This window comes from Chionomys nivalis, chromosome 19, assembly GCF_950005125.1.
Source record: "Chionomys nivalis chromosome 19, mChiNiv1.1, whole genome shotgun sequence".
NCBI classification, from domain to species: domain Eukaryota; kingdom Metazoa; phylum Chordata; class Mammalia; order Rodentia; family Cricetidae; genus Chionomys; species Chionomys nivalis.
The window spans coordinates 18,670,081-18,687,355 of NC_080104.1; positions in this window are offsets into that span (position 1 = coordinate 18,670,081).

The following is a 17,275-nucleotide window of genomic DNA, read 5'->3' on the forward strand; positions in this document are numbered from 1 at the left end:
GGGAAGCAGAGGATTAGTCACTAAATGGCAGCTGAATGGCTGGTTAGCATTTTGTAACGAAAAATAAATCAAGACCTGTAATGCTGAATATTGGTCAAGAAGAATTCTAGATGGATCAAATAATTAAATAGAACAGTAAAAAAAATAGGAAAAAAAACAGATTAAGAATTTAATATTCGCTGGATTTGGGGGAATTTAAAAGAGGATTCTATACACTGAAAAATAATAAAAGAAATAATCTCAAAGGAAAAATAAAAACTAAATATTAATGCTTCAAACATTTTCAGTCAAAATGAAGACAGAAAGCAATTTCAGTATATAAGGTAATCATAGTGTATGAAAAGCTCATGAGTGTTTATTTAAGCAATAATAAAGCCCTATAGATAACAGAAATAAATTAAATATAAAGAAAGATCACTAAAACACTAACTAGTAATATGTTAGGGGAAAATGTTTGAACTAGCAAAGAATCAAAGCAAATTCCAACAAATTTAGAAAAGAAGATTATGTTTAATGCTTTCAATGATGTGGACAGGCTGAGTCATATTATTCGGCTAACACTGATGTGGGTACCAGCATTTTAGAAACTTGGAGAAGTGGGATAGTTTTGACTTAGTAATTGCGTTTCCATGAATAAATTTTAAGAATGCTTCAGAGACTGAAAGGATAATACCTTTAAAAACATACAATAATGAATATCAGACATGATGAAACTATACATCTTTTGCTCACCATTTAAGCATATAAACCTTTAATGCACAAATATAATTCTGTACATATAAATTATAAAGGCTTAACAATACAGGAAGCATTAGGTAGATGGCAAAGTTAGAAGAAAGTCTGCATGTTGGCGTTCTCAAAGGCCTCATTGCACTTTGAAAGCCTTGGAGGCCAATAGTAAGTTGTGTACTGTTTAAGCGATCATTTGGGAAAAGGCTATTAGGCAATAGTAAAGGGAGTCAAGGTACCAGCCCTCAATGATGTTAATGGGGTATATTAATTATTATACTTGTAGAAACAGAGGAAGCAGAGCACATCATGAGGGCAAAAAGAAATAATATGGTTTTAGAAAATTGAAGTATTGGAACCAGAAGGGAAATTAGTATATTGTGATATGCTGGAAACAATCTTTGGACCAGTTGCAGAAAATTAAAGAGAAGAAGGAAGAAGGAAGAGAGTCATGGAGATATTGGAGTGAGGGAGAAATGAAATAAAGAAAAGACAATATAAAAGTTAAGATATTAAAAATCAGCCCCACAGAACCCCTAATTTTGGAAAAAGTTATACCACTCCTAGAATAATTCCACTTATACAAGTCAAAGACATTCATAATGACATTTTAATTCTCCAAATGGTATTAAAAATTTAAGACCTTTTTCAGTCTTCTTGGGAGGTTGCTGAAACACTTTGTAAGATTTTCATTTTTTGTGAGGCACAATAAATAAATAAATAAGTGAGACAAGTCTCTGAAAAAAGTGGCAACAGCTCTACCTGAGTTAAACTATACAGTAAGTAGACCTTCAATATTATAATGCAACTAGTAACTTAGTTAGGCCATGAAAAACAAGGAGAAATTTAATGGAGTGTGTTACTTTGCTTTCTATTTCTGTAATAAAACAATGGCCAAAAGCAAGTTGGAGAAGGAAAGTTTATTTTGTTTTACAGATTATAGTCTATCATCCAGGGGAAGTTACAGTTAGAACTCAAGGCAGGAACCAAAGCAGGCATCATGGAGGAATGCTGCTTCCTGGCTTGCTCCCCAATGTTTGCTTAGCTTACTTTCTTGTTTTTTCTTTCTTTCTTTCTTATTGTTTTTTATTATTATTATTAAAAATTTCCACCTCTTCCCATTTCCCTCCCCCTTCCCCATACCTCTCCTCCCTCTCCAGTCAGGGTTCCCTACCCTGTGGAAAGTCCAAGGTCCTGCCCCCTCCATCCAGGTCTAGGAAGGTGAGCATCCAAACAGACTAGGCTTCCACAAAGTCAGTACATGTAGTAGGATCAAAACCCAGTGCCATTGTCCTTGGCTTCTCAGTCAGCCCTCATGTCAGCCATGTTCAGAGAGTCCGGTTTGATCACATGCTCCATCAGCTGGCCTTGGTAATTAGCTTACTTTCTTATACCTCTGAGGACCACCTGCCATCTAGAGTGAGCTAGACCCTCAAGAAAATGCTCTACAAATTTCTCTATGAGCCAATCAGACAAAGACATTTTCTCAGTGGTGGTTTCTTTTCTCCTTGAGCTTGTGTCAAGTCGTCAACAACAACAACAGAAAATATAAAACAAAACTCAGTATAGGTAGGGACGTGTGGATGTAATTGGGAAGAAGAAAGGACTCAGTAGGAGTGGGAAGGGGCTAAAAGAGGACAATCAGGGTGGTAGTGAATGTGATCACAGCACATTCTATAATGTATAAAACGGGAAGAGGAAACTGTGTAAGAACCTTCCCAAAGCAGCCCTGCTTAGAAGTAGACTATGACCACTTTAGGAATTCAAAGCAGTCAACCACTGGAGACAAAATCAGGAATCTGGGTGCTTCCTGTTTACAAGGTGTGTCTAGTTGGCAATGAATTGCAAGAGAGTGTAACTCATTTTCTCAAACCTTCCACTAGCCCACATCTTATGGCGTCAATTAAGTTCAGTTAGGATAGTAATGAATGTAAGATGATTTAAGAAAGAGCACAGGGCCAGGAAGTACAAACACATCCCCTCTGTAGGCTTTGGAGTATCTCAGGAGCCATTTCCTGGAAGAGAGTTCAAAGATGATAGTTTTCTTCTTTCAGAGTATCTGCAAAAAAGTTTTGCAGATCAAGAAAATATATGCATTGAACCTTCCGGAAATTGGATTTTCTGGTTCTTTAAATCAGTGCTTTGGATTCTCATCTTGTCTGGGCATCCCAAGGATAGTTTGCCTCCATTGACAGCCAGGAAGCTGGAACCAGTCAGTGATCCTAGGGGCAGAAATATCAGAATTCTCGGTTCACCCCACCAGCCACCCAAATTCACTGCCTCTAAGAGGAAAGAAAGCGGTTTCACTGCTTCTCATTTTGAATGCAGAATTGAAGTACAAGCCCAGACCTCTGACTTGACAAAAAATAAAGATGGGAAAAGTTTCTTTTATGTTTCAGGAAATTATTACATTTTGGTGAAGTGCTCAGAGGTATAATATGAGCTGGATAATTTTCACAGCATTTGATGGAGCGAGTGTTGTGGGGCTTTTCCATGACACACAATCAGTATTAAACCAACGTTTATAAAATAAAAAATGAAGCCAAGTTTCTCACCAGGAAAATTGGTTTCCGTTCAACAAGATGTCCTTCGGCACCCTTATAATTTTTAGATTTTGGTTCTCATCATTCCTTTTTACCACAATAGATAACAGTCAGAAACAACAGTAAAAAAAACAAAAACAAAAAAATAGGGATTTCATATAAGGGATGTATATCAAAGTGTTGGGAGAGTCACTGGTCCAAATTAGCCAATGTTTAATGATTAGCATTGATTAGAATCTGTTTCTTGTCTGTGTGTGTGTGTGTGTGTGTGTGTGTGTGTGGTTTTTCTTTCTGAAGAAACTTTATAGGTCACCCCTCTTCTAACAAAATATGTAGTAGTATCATGAAATTGAAGTTTATATCCATGAGGAAAATAACATAAATAAATGCCACAAGGTTAAGTTTAAGGCATTATGTGAGGTAAACAGCATAGAATTTATCTCCTGTTCTTTAGCAACATATAATTGAACAGGTAAACTAAAGCATCCACACTTACTATTTGTGGGAGCCCAGGTAGTTTGGATGCTCACCTTAATAGAAACTTTTCTACTTTTTAAAGACTTAAAATTCTTCTTTACTTATGTGTATGTGTACATCTGATGCCTCTGGAACTAGAGTTAAAGAGGGTTGTAAGCTACCCATTAACTTTGTTGATGTTGATGTTGAGAGCTGAACTCAGGGCCTGCGAAATAACTACCAATATGCTTCCTCGATCACGCAGTCAGCCTTCCAGTCCCTACAGACAATTTAAAGTGAGCAACAGAAGGGAAGGATAGTGGTGAAGCTGGTGAGGAAGGTGACCGTATTAGATTTTTGTCTTGGGTTTGTATGACAAGGAATATGTTTGCAATGCTAAGACAATAAGGAAATGATGTTGAAGATATACTGATGGGAAAAGAAAGCCCGGCAAGATAATAGGTTTATTATGACATGGAAAATTCTTACAGACAAAGCTAGAAAGGGCTCTCCTGAAGAAGCTGATATCCAGAAACTCCCTAAAATTAAAAATGTGTTTAGCTATAAATAATGGAATTGATAAATGATAAAGCATTGCTAATTTTAAGAAAATTAATTTTTGAATGATATAGATGTGACCTTAACAGAGTATTACAGTGTTCAATGTCTTTAAGTAGTGTTTGTGTGTGTTCATGTTTGTGTGTGTGTGTGTGTGTGTGTGTGTGAGAGAGAGAGAGAGAGAGAGAGAGAGAGAGAGAGAGAGAGAGAGAGAGAAAGATCAAAATCATACGGTACCAGCCCGAAGTAAGAAGTTACAAACAAATTCTACTTCTGCATTTGCCACCAGAGCAATCGTAAATCCCTGTTACTTCGCCAATCAATGATGGAGGTGGGGGACATGCTAACAAGCTACAAGGCTGGCTCTTCATACTCTACATTTGCGTTAGAATTAATCAGCAAATATAATGTACTGAATTTCTACTAATGCCTTAACCAGAGAAAGTAAAACCTGTCCCAGCTTTGCCTCCCTTCTTTCCAGTACCTGCTGGTGGTAGCTGAAAAGTTACAGCATAAGTCATTCAGTTTCTAGCTGGGCAGAGGGAGGGCACCGTCAGAGCCAGGTGACAGCTCCCTGAGTGGTGATGCCTTCCAGGTCCTGTGAAGAATTTCTCCTCAAGGGGAGAAGCAAGATCTAAGCAAATGAAAGAAGAACAGAGAAGGAACAAGAATGCCTGACAGTGTAAGGGCTGAGCGCAGCATTGAAGTCCTGCTATGTTCCATTTTAACAGGAAAATCAAAGCAGAGCTTGCATAGTGAAGTTTTCTTACATCTTAGAACTCAACAGGAAACATTAAGCTTGGGTGAATGGGGTTTAGGCATGTTGCAGAACATTTCTGGTCATTTCTTTCCACACCAGGTTGATGCATGTGAACACAGAATAACTGAGTGATTTGGAATAAAGCCAAGGACGGAAAGCAAATCCAAAAAAAAGCAAGAGCACAGAAAACAAATACCTTTAAGAAATAAATTTATTTTTCAATTAGCATATATGGTATTAAGTTTCATTACGGTACATTCAAGTATGTTTTTAGATGATTCTTCTTCCTGAGTCCCCTTATTCACATGCCTTGTAATCACCTAGCTTTTTCTCTGCTTTTTTTTCTCCTGCCTCCAACTTTTGTGCCCTTTTTCCTTCCTCAAAGTGAGTGACACTCACTGACAGGTGTTCTCCTTCAGCACCTCTCCCCACAGGCACAGCACAGTTCCACCTGTGCAAAGCACCCAGTCTCAGTGCCAAGGATGCTGAAGACAATTACTCCTCAGAAAAAGTTCCGTGTTGTCATTTTCCAGGAATATCTGCTTGGAAGAGGGCTCACCATCTGTCTTTCTTGCGGATTTTATTGCTGCAGCAGTGAGACACCATGACCAAAGAGCAAGTTGGGGAGGAAAGGGTTTATTTGGATTACATTTCCAGATCATAGTCCATCATTGGAGGAAGTCAGGACAAGAACTCAAGCATGGCTCAATCATGGGATGCAGGAGTTAATGCAGAGGCCATGGAGGGGAGCTGCTTACAAGCTTGCTCCTCCTGGCTTGCTCAGCCTGCTTTCTTATAGAACCCAGGGCCTATCATCCAGGGATGGCACCACCTATGATAGGCTGGACCCTCCCCCACTGATCACCTCTTGAGAAAATGCCTTACTGCTTGATCTCATGGAGGCATTTTTTGGTGTGAGAAGTCCTTCTTTATATGTGTTGCTTTTATTGGTTAATAAAGAAGCTGCTTTTGACCAGTAGCTTAACAAGTCTGAAAGTATAAGGGGTCAAATTACTACTCCATCTCTTTCTCATTGTACAATTTAGAGCGAACCATCCTGCTTATTGGTGATTCCGTTTACACATATCTAGGGTAAATGCAAATCTTAATTGTATTATAGTCATATTGCCTTCCAGAATTCTCCCACATAAATTTTAATGCAGAGGGAGGATATTATCTTAGAATAGATCTTTTTACCATATAAACCAAGAAAAAATTAAAAACTTATGTATAATGTCTCTACTTATAAAAGGTAAATTGAGACTTTGTCAATTAGCAAGTATAGACACAGCAGCAATTATAGTTCTTTTTTCTACTGATGAAATAAAACAGTTATGAGAAGGCAATAAAACATTGCAAAGAGCCTGTGCTAATTTTTTTTGGAGAAATTAATAGCAATTATCCCAAAAGCAATAAACTTAACATTATAAAGATAAATTCTTGGATTCTTCCCCAAATTATACATGATACTCCAATGACTGAAGCCCATACATTTTATACTAATGTAAATAAATCAGGGAAAGCAGGTTACAAATCAGAAGAATTAAGTAAGGTGAAAGAAACCACTTATAATTCTGTCCAAAAGGCAGAATTATATGCTATTCTCACAGTGCTAAGGTATTTTAGAGAACCTCTTAATATATATAGTTACTGATTCACAACATACAGAAAGAGTTGTCTTACATATTAAAACTCTATTGACTTCCCAAAAGTCTTTTGCAACAATACTAGAGAGTAATCTTGAAACTTAACCATCACTTACTTTTACAGGATCCTAAAAAGAGAACCCACGACCCACCCCCGTAACAACGGGAAGCAATTCTAGAGAATTAAGTCCCCTCTCCTTAAAAAGTTTGTCCTTGGGTTTGAAAGCACCGTTTAGCAGTTGTTGATTATTACTTGAATCTGGTAAAGTGTTGGGGTGATAGCTATGTAGGTTCAGAGATTAAAAAATAATAAGGAGAACGGGATAATAATAGTGGGTAATAGAGTGAATACTGTGAGTTATTATTTATGGATAATTTACATATGTATAGTTTTGTATATTGATACAAGTTCAAATTATATTTATTTCTCTTTACATTATTTGTACACCTATGGAAAAGTTATTTTGTCAGAGTGTATATATGAATGTTTCTACCTCTGTTTAGGACATTTTCTTTACTGATACAATTTTTAGGATATCTTTTCATATTGCATTATATATTATTTTTACTTTTGATCAAGATACTTATACATTGTTTACATTTTGAGGTCATTATCTTGATTTGATGCACATTTGTTTCCAGATTATTTAATATTCTGACATGAAGTCTTAGTCTTTAAGTTATACAGGTATTAAATATTATAGGTCAATAATTGTTCTGTTTGTTATACATATAGTCAAATTAATTAGGTTCTTTAGATACATAGAAATTATATTCTGCCTAGATAGCTAATCTTCAACCACTTCAAGGATCTGTAGAACATGTCATTTAAATAATTTAGGCTTCTGTTGACATGAGATATGATTTTTCCTGAGAGCACTAATCTACTCCTGAGAGGATGTTGAGCACCAAAGACACTCCACTCGGAGTTTGTTTTCTTCTTGGCACAATTGGCCTTTGGGCAAGGAACTGCCCATGCCTCAATCACTGACAAAGTACCTAGTATCTGGACTGGATAACCAAGACACAAGGAAAAGGACTGTCAAACCTTGCCAAAACAGAGTAAGATGGTTCTGAAATTTTTCCTGACTCTGAAAATGGCCTGTTAAATATGCCAGGCCTTAGCCAAAGTTGGTTGCAAATGAGACTTTGGGCAATTACTCAGGTATCCAATTGTCTCTGTCATATAATGCTCACTTTGGAAGCTGCTTGTTTGTACTTCCTGCCTACTGAAGTAATATTATCTCCCTTCTTAGGCCTTCAATGGGTTGAAGATTAGATAGTTGTAGTTATCATCATCTTATGATTTAGCCAAACTTATTTCAGATGTAAGACTTAGTCTCTTTGGAATAGAATGTTTATTAAAACATTTGTCATGTGTTCTTTGCTTAATATTGTTTATGTTGGTTGTAATTTTGTACTTGATATCTGTTCCAATTGTATATAGTTTTGTATTGGGTTTGATTGCTCTTCTTTAAACAAAAGGGGAGGTAATGGGGAAGCTTTGTTAACCAATTATCTTTAAGAGGTGGGACCAAGTTAAGGTGTGGCTTTATGGGATCAGGAGAAATACAGGAACATGGCCTTGGTACTCCCTCTCTCTTTGTGGTTCCCTTACAGTACAGCTGAGCTTAGACTTCTTGTTTCTGTTTCACAAGTTTTACTCTTATAATAAATAAAATATAATTGTTTTATCTTTTAGCTAGCCTAGTTATTTTCTGAATCGAGCTAACTTCTACAACAAAACATATGTGTTATAATGTTTATACTATCATCAAAAACAGAACCAATGAGCTGGAAACATTTTTTAGGAATGTGGTCACACTGTTTGGAGACAGGAGACTATTTGGAGGAGTTTTTAAGACAAAAGTGTCCTTACATTAAAAGGACACTTTTTTTGTGTCACTTTTTGTATCACTTCGTTGGTAAGACGATACACAACCTTCATGCCCCTTCAAAATTCCCAACACCAGGGAGTTTATAAATTCCTGTCTTTTTCTATTATCCTAAGGTTAAAGATCTGGTTTTGCTATCAAAGATTACAATAGATTAACATAATTATACTTAAGTATATATGCATGTATATATTATTTATAGGAAAAACAATCTTGGAAACTACAGTTGTATAAGTGAAGAGATAATTCAAATCAATTTATTTTTTACTTTTCATAGCATCAGCATTTTAGCAAGGTTGTAACTATATACAAAGTACATTATCTTGGTTACAAAGGAACTGCTGTGGAAGTATAAGGTTATAAACACTCTCAAGTTGATGAGACACTCATGAACAAATGTGAGAAGAACAGAAAGAAACAGAAGTCATGAAAGAAATTTCAAACGAAAGTCTTGGGAACACCAAAGCAACCCAAAACCAAGTCAACAAGGTCCTTGAAGATTTCCAGGCATCAATTATCTTGTGTATCTGGAGACAGTTGTCTTCAGAGGCCAAGCATAGTGGAACATGGCTGTAATTCCAGCCACTTAAGAGGCTGAGGGAAGCTCTTCTGAGCCCAGAATCTGCGATCAGCCCAGGCAACCTAGTGAGACCCTTTCTCAGGGAGTTTGTTAAGATGCTGGATCATTTTAGTAATTATAGAATAACAGATTTACAGCTCAAAAGAAATATATTTTCCCTTGAATGAGTTTAGCCTATGACATTCATTTGGTACTGTGACATAAATCTCTTTAAAATAATGTTTTTTTAAAGAGGCTACATGGCTTATATCCTGAAGTTAGACTGAAGTTCTCTCCAGAACATTTTACAGTCACACATATTGCCATTGAGAATCTACCTATCATGTGTTATGTAATCAAAATAAACATAAATTTTCACCCTTTGAATAGGTGAATTCAACTTAAAACCATTTTTTTTTCTTTCCTTTTTGGCCTTAATGAAACAGACAAAACAATTCCAAAAGAGTTTTGGAACTTAGAGTGAGCTTGATTTCATTTTTCTCTGTCTTAGAGCTTTCATTTTTTTTTTCTGAGAAAGATTTCTTTAGGCATATACATGCAAATCCATAATACAGAAAATTATTTATATTTAAAAATAATTCAGTATTTGTTTTTCTGGAAGCATCTGGCTTATACCACAGGTCTAAATGTACTTCAAAATTTTCTATGACACAAAGTTATATAACTTCCTTTTTAAGTGCCATTAATGTTCTTTGACTATATACTATATTTTCTTTTGTATTAAGCCATTAATGGATCCTTAGATTGAGTCATGTTGACATGAACATGAACGTGTAGCTGTCTCTTTGACATACTGATTTTATTTCACTTGGCTAACTATTCAATAGGGTGGTTGCAGGATTAAATGATAATTTTATTTTAACTTTTCTGAAGAACCTCAATAATATTTTCAAAGCTGACTCTACTAACTTACACTCCTACTATAGTGTACAAGCTTGCCCATTTCTCCATATTCCCATTGTTACTTCTTATCTTTTATTCTAGCTATATATGGAATCTTAATAGTAATAATAAAAAGGTCAAACTCATAAAGGTTTGGTGGTTTCTAAAAACTGGGACAGAGTTTTGTTTTGTTTTGTTTTTTGACAGGGTTTCTCCGTAGCTTTTGGTTCCTGTCCTGGAACTAGCTCTTCTAGACCAGGCTGGCCTCGAACTCACAGAGATCCACCTGCCTCTGCCTCCTGAGTGCTGGGATTAAAGGCGTGCGCCACCACCGCCCGGCTTGGGACAGAGTTTTTTGTGGAATGTTGGTCATAAGTTTCAGCATCTCACTTGAGCAGTTTTGTGGACTATTGCCTTTCTGATGAATGTTGATTATTATTATGTATTCTAAAATGGTCAGATTATATTCAAATATTCTCAAGGATTGGATATATTAATTAGCTTGGCTTCTACATTTTAAAATGTATATATATACTGAGATCACATTATACTATTTAAATACATACATATGTACAATCTGTATATATATATATATCTTTTCTCAAATTGTAAAATTTAAAAAGCAAATTCAAATTAAAATGTTATTTATTCAAATTATATGCCTGTGATCATAATAGGCTTTTGCTAGCAATATTGATGTACTAAGCAAATAGGACTGAGATCATTCTGTTGCCATATTTAGAATAGTAGCCAGCATGTCTTTGGTTTTGGCCACTCTACTTTTTAGGCATGTCATTAGCCCTTTATCCTGGGAAGGTGTGGGATTCCCACTCTTCTATTCTGCTCTCTTTCTACTGACTGCCTACCCAACATCATTTTTCCTTTTTCCTAAAAACAGAAATAATTTTGGTTAGACATCTCTCTCCTTTTCAGGAAACTAAGACTTTAGATAATAGGCCACATCCAACCCAGAGGATGTTCTAGCACAGCTATGGGTTCAGAATGAGTCATGTGACCCAAAAATGTGAATCAAGGATGTTTGAAAGGGAAATGTTCTGCCCACTGTTGTGTAGACAGGAGCCATGATGCTCACTGGCATCTGCTTTGCCACTTTGAAGATGCTGTACCTGAGAGTGACTAAGGAAAAGACATAAGACCTGTATCTATCATGGCATAATAGAGCCACTGCCTTGATTATCCCTAGAAGCAATACTACCACTGCACTCTCAGGAATATAAAATTTCACTATCTAATCTTATGGAAATAATATTTTCATCATTAAGGAAATACCCTATTTAGTTATTGTTCTATTTCAATTCACCCTTTTTCATAGAAATAAAGCAATTCCTTGTCCCTTTCTTTCTCCTCTTCTCTTTAACTCATATAAGATTGTATGGTTATCAACACTACTTAGTATAAGCTTGAAGTCTGACACTTCCTAGGATTGGAAGGAATGGACTGTGCCTGAAATTTTTTGTGAACTGAAACAAATGCTTTCATCTAAAGTTGCTTTTGTCATGTATTTTATCACAATATTAGGAAATAAAGTTAGGACCCTGCGTTCTCTAAACTGCTAGGAAGTACATAGATGAGAGGAGCAACGTTTCTGAGTTTAGGCTAGGGGTGGGCTATGACACTCTATAACTAAGAGAGGTGATATTAGTGGGAAGATATTAGTGGCTCCAGAAACAATTGATGACATGTTGGGCTGCAGTAACTCCAAATAGACTTGGATTATTTGATATATTACAAAATAACCCATCTGTAAGTATTAAAAGTATATATACTTGGAAGTGATGCTTTGGGGAATTTAGTGACTCATGGTATGTGACCATGCTAGCTATCCCTATAATTTATCTAGGGGTCCCACACTTTTATAACTAGTTCCCTGAAGTTAGTATTGTATAACCCTTCAAATCCTCTTGGCATTTGCTAGTCTTAAACCTGGTCCAGAGCATGACATTGACACCTTATTCATGATATTCTGCTCATTGCACTTTTGGCACAGAAATAGCATGAGGAGTAAGATGCTTTTTCTCTGAACTGAGAGAGAAAAACCTCAGTATGCCTGATCCCATCACACTATCAAAATACTCAGGGATACTGTGGAACATGCTAGGTATCTCACCTAAAGAAAAAAACATGTTATGTTTTATACATTTCACTATGCAAAGTGAAGCAGATTGGCTTATAGGCCTTTTCATGATGGCCGGCTTTATGTGGAAAATGCTTCTCAGTCTCTATGCTGGTACCACAGTTTGTTTGTTTTTTTTTTGTTTGTTTGTTTTTATTTTTGAAAAAAAGCTTTATTCATTTATGCAAAGATAGTATCAGCAATAGGTAATAGGAACATACTTTTAAGTTTAAAATTAATCTTTCATTTTGAAAGGCTCAATATTTTTCTTTTTCCCTTCTCTTTAAATACTTGGCTCCAACAAAACAGCAGATGAAAGTTTATTCCCTTACTTTTCCTTAAGTCATACATCAACAACTACAATTGTTTTTTAGAATTTAGGATATCATTCATAGTAAGCTGGAGATTTAATCACAGAGTGGTACATGCAAGACTATTAATACACAAAAAAAATACAAATGCACTGGGGGGAAGGGACAAACAAAAGAACAAATTTCAGCACATTTCCTACTTTTCTGGTACACTGACCTCTTGGAGACTTAAAAAGATTTTGTCCTTCAGATACAGAAATTAAGAGTTAAGATCATTATGGACACTTATGACATGACCCTATTTGAAGGAAAGGGCTAATACAAGGCATTGTAAAAATAATGTGCACAGTTTGAATTGAACACAGGTAGCATGAATTGCGGGGAGCGCTGAACAAGAATGATTACTGTTCAGGCCATACAATCTACCTAGTCTATGAGATTCATATTGCAGGGGAAAGAAATCCATGTAAAGTTTACAAGAAACTATTTGAATCACAATTAAGTGTCCCAGAACTTCTGGAAGAAGTGAATACCATATACACAGGTGAGTTATACATCTTGGAAAAATCGACTCCTTGTATGTTGCTAGACTCTGGTGAGTAAATAGTAAGCAAACCATTGAATAGTATCTAATCGTGCATTCAGAATTACCCATCATGCCCTAGAGTCTGCCTGAACTACCTTCTTACGTAGTATCCAGACCCAGCAACAATGTACAGCAATATGAATGGGGCAACTAACACTTAACACAACCAAAACTAACAGTTCCACAGGAACAACATAAGTAGGCATCCCAAACCCTCATGTTATCTCCCACTGTTCCATTGTGCTTCTTCCTCAGCCTTCTTTGCAGAAAATTGCATTCTATTATGGCCAGATGGCTGGAGAGAAGGCACACTTAATTCATGATAGATCGTCTTGACATGCAGGCAACAGCTAAAACCTGACGGCTCTTTTATATTGTCACCCACAGGAGTGGCCTTTATTATCAGAAGTGACAGAATGCTCTCCTGTCAATGTTGTATCTGTTCAATCACTAGGAAAACCAACTTTTAACTACTTCATTTTTTATATTGAGCCCCTATAAGGCAACTTTCAGAGAATAAGGAACCAATAATTATTTGTTAAACAAAAGAGTCAATTCAACAAATATTTATTGTGAAAATACTCCCAACAGGTATCCAATAAATATTTGATAAAGTATTATGATTCTTATTTACACAGTATTTGTAACAGCAGCTTGTAAAGGCAACTAATAAGAAATATAAAGAAATGATAGGGAAAACCACACAGAAAGCAATAGCTAGATTCTAAATCTGCAGAATTAGAAAAAGAAACATTTCATGAATGAATATCCAATATCAGGAAAGATAATCATGGCATTTTGATAAAGAGAAATATGGAGACAAGTGGGTGTGAGCTAAAGGAACTATCATCCACTAACATATCCATAATTCTAAAGAATAAAATGTATATTTGCATTTTTGAGCTAATGTGTAAATTTTATAAAAGGGAAAGTCCTTAGTGTAATGAATCCTTTTATATGATGCAAACATCTGTAGATACTTGTCTAGGAAAATGAATGGAATTTGACTAATATATGGGCAGAAGACTCTGTAATGTAATTCTTTAAATAAGACAGCTCTCATTCACACACAAGCCACAGAATATAAACTCTGTGTGTGTATGGAGTTCTGATTGCCACAAAATTGATGTTCAAATTTAACAGGTATAAATGAGACTTCCATACAGTAACCCATACTTCATTCTATTTACTCAAATGGTTTATTCATTGATTGCCCTATAGAGACCTGTAAATAGACATTTACTGCTACTTTTTAGCTATAAAATATATAAACTATCAAAAGAGAGAAAGATTTGTTTATCTGTATATCAGCAGTTGGTTCTGAAAGACTCCAGGGCAAGGTGCATCAATCAACATGCCATCATGGATGAGGGAGGGCCTTGGGAGGCTAGACTCTTCCTAAGGAGCTCTTGGAAGTTAGTAGTTCCTGAATGAGAAGAAACTATTTTCTTCAGTGGTGTAGGTACTGGTTGTTCATACTCTAGCAGACAACACTCCATCTGTGCTCAAGCAAGCAACACTAAATAAACCCAGTGAATCAAACACACACAAATACAAGAAAGTAAGAGTAAAGGAAGAAGTGTTTCAACAAGAGTACAGAGGTATAAGACAGGGCACTGGGATGAATACAACCAAAATACATTAAATACATGTGTAAGGTTGTGAAAGTTCATGAGAAATGAAAGCACACAGAAGAACCTTAAAAGGAAAGAGACCAAGTCTTAGTGTCTACATACCACACATACAATTGGATTCCAATTATATGACATTCTGACAATGGGAAATCTATGACATCAGTAAAGTGCATTACTCCCCTAGGTATAAAGGGGAGAGGGGGAAGGATGAATGAATGATGCAAAGAGGCTTTCTCGAGTAGTGGAAACATTCTAAGACGGAATTTCTTATAGGTTTGTCCACCATTGGAATGCACAATGCCAAGAGTGAACCCTAATGGAATCAATTAGCTTTGGGTGATAATGATGGGCTGCTGTGGTCCATCAACTATCCATCAACAAACAGCTATGTAAAACAGAACATTGATAGTGACAGAGAGACACTTGCTGGGGCAGGTGGGCTATGGGCACTCTTGCACTTTTATTCAACTTTGCAGACATTAAAATCTGAAAATGCTCTAAAAACTACAGTTTCTTTTTTTTTTTCATGATAGAAGACTTAAGTAGTAGACTAATTTTTCTTTTAATATCTACTTGTATGTGTGTCCTCTTTCTTAATAAGATCCCTCTCTGGTTTTTTTTGTTGTTTTTGTTTTACAAATAGTATAAAATATCTTGATCTGATGTACATAGAGGGCAAAAAAGAATTTGTCCTAGGAATACTCATGCTTAGGGGCAAAATAGCAGTCAAGTCTGATTAGAAACTAAAGCCAAAAATAAGAAAAATCTCTTAAATGCATGGTTCTCTTGAAATACTCAATCCCTAATCTATGGAGATTTTATTTGTCTACAAATTATCTGTAGTATATGCCTTAAGCTAATATATTGTTCAGAGTAACTTTCTGTATAGTCTTTCATCTGTCACTCTATGCACACAGAAACTATGCCCAACTTCATGCTTAAGTTTTCCAGATTTTTACTAGATTTTGGCATAGAGATACTGTCAGGTCAGTGAGAAGGAAGCAGGGGGTCATAGGCTGGTGACCTCAGAAAGTCAGTAGTGGGGGAAAGCCAATGGCCTGGGATTTCTTCCTTTTCACAACACAGATACCATACCTGGAGCTTAAATATCCACCTTGTGAGTGGGAGGAAGATAGATGAATGCTCAACACAGTGGATCAGGTACTCTAAAGAGATGTGGTGCTTTGCCAGCCTGGGACTGTTTATGTCTAATCCTCCTTCATGAGAAAATATTAAAAATGAGTCTGTCATCATTGACTTTCTGTTTTTGTTTGTTTGGTTTGGTTTTTACAGTAAACTCAACCCATACATAATGCATCTACTTTAATAGCAAATAGACTTATTTTGTCCTATTCCATGGAGGAAAATGACAGCTTACATAGTTATAGTTCATATTGAGTTTATGTTAGTAATCTACATTGAATTAGAAGTTTTCAGACTTAAGAAATTCATTATAGAATCTGATTAACCTGGCTGGTAAAATCAACAATGTATAGATTTAGAATAAATTGGATGCTTGTGATTGGCATGGTCCCATCCACTGAAGGATTCCAGAGAAGACGTTTACCCAAGAACAGCAAATGCCAATGTGAAATACAAGGCAAAAAGACTGTAAAGGCCTATAATGTGAAAACCTGTGTCTTTTTTTAGAATTCGTGCCTTCTGTCACATAATGTGGCTCTTCTGATGAGGTCTGTTCCATACACGCATAGATATGGCAGTATCTATTCATCTATGTTCTTCCTCAAAGGCACACGTTTGAGCAGAAAGTATCTTCTTGGAGTTAGCAGGCAATTTCTGGGGAACTTTGCTGTGTTATGTCTCTCTGTCTTTGTCCCAGTGTGTAGGTATCTGTATGCTAATTCACATGAATTTTAGATGTGAACTCAGATAACTTCCTATGTAATAGAAGAGTACAGACTCACTAGATGTGTGCAGCTCATATTCAATGATTTGAAAATAAAGGTGGCATAAAATATGGTATCTGAAGTTTTGTATAACTGATCTGGAGAGACAAGCTGTGTCCAAAATTGCAATTTCTTTGCCTCTGTTATGTTATGTGATGAAAACTGGTACAAAACCAGAGGAAGCAATAATTCTTTGTCATTAAAATCTGTGTAGTAAATAACAAATTAAATTTTTCTCCAAAGTTAAAAATAATTGTACAAAAGAAATCTAACTTTCAATTTTGTCCTTCTGTTTGTTGAGCAAGCTTCTGATGCACTGCATATGAATATTATAGATGCAAAATTGAGCTCACTGAACTGTTGCTACAATAAGTAAAATAACATCTGTTTTATATAAATACTTAATACCAGTATCATATATGTGTATATATGAATATATATACATATATATAAAGTTATATATATATACATATATATAGACTACAGACCAACCCCCAAAAAATCCAATTTAAAAAATATTTGCAGATTTAAAGAGTGGATTCTCAATAGAGGACTCTCAAATTGAATAGAAATACTGAAAGAAATGCTTATAATCTTTAGCTATCAGGGAAATACAAATCAGAAAACGTCTGAGATTCTATGTTACATCTGTTA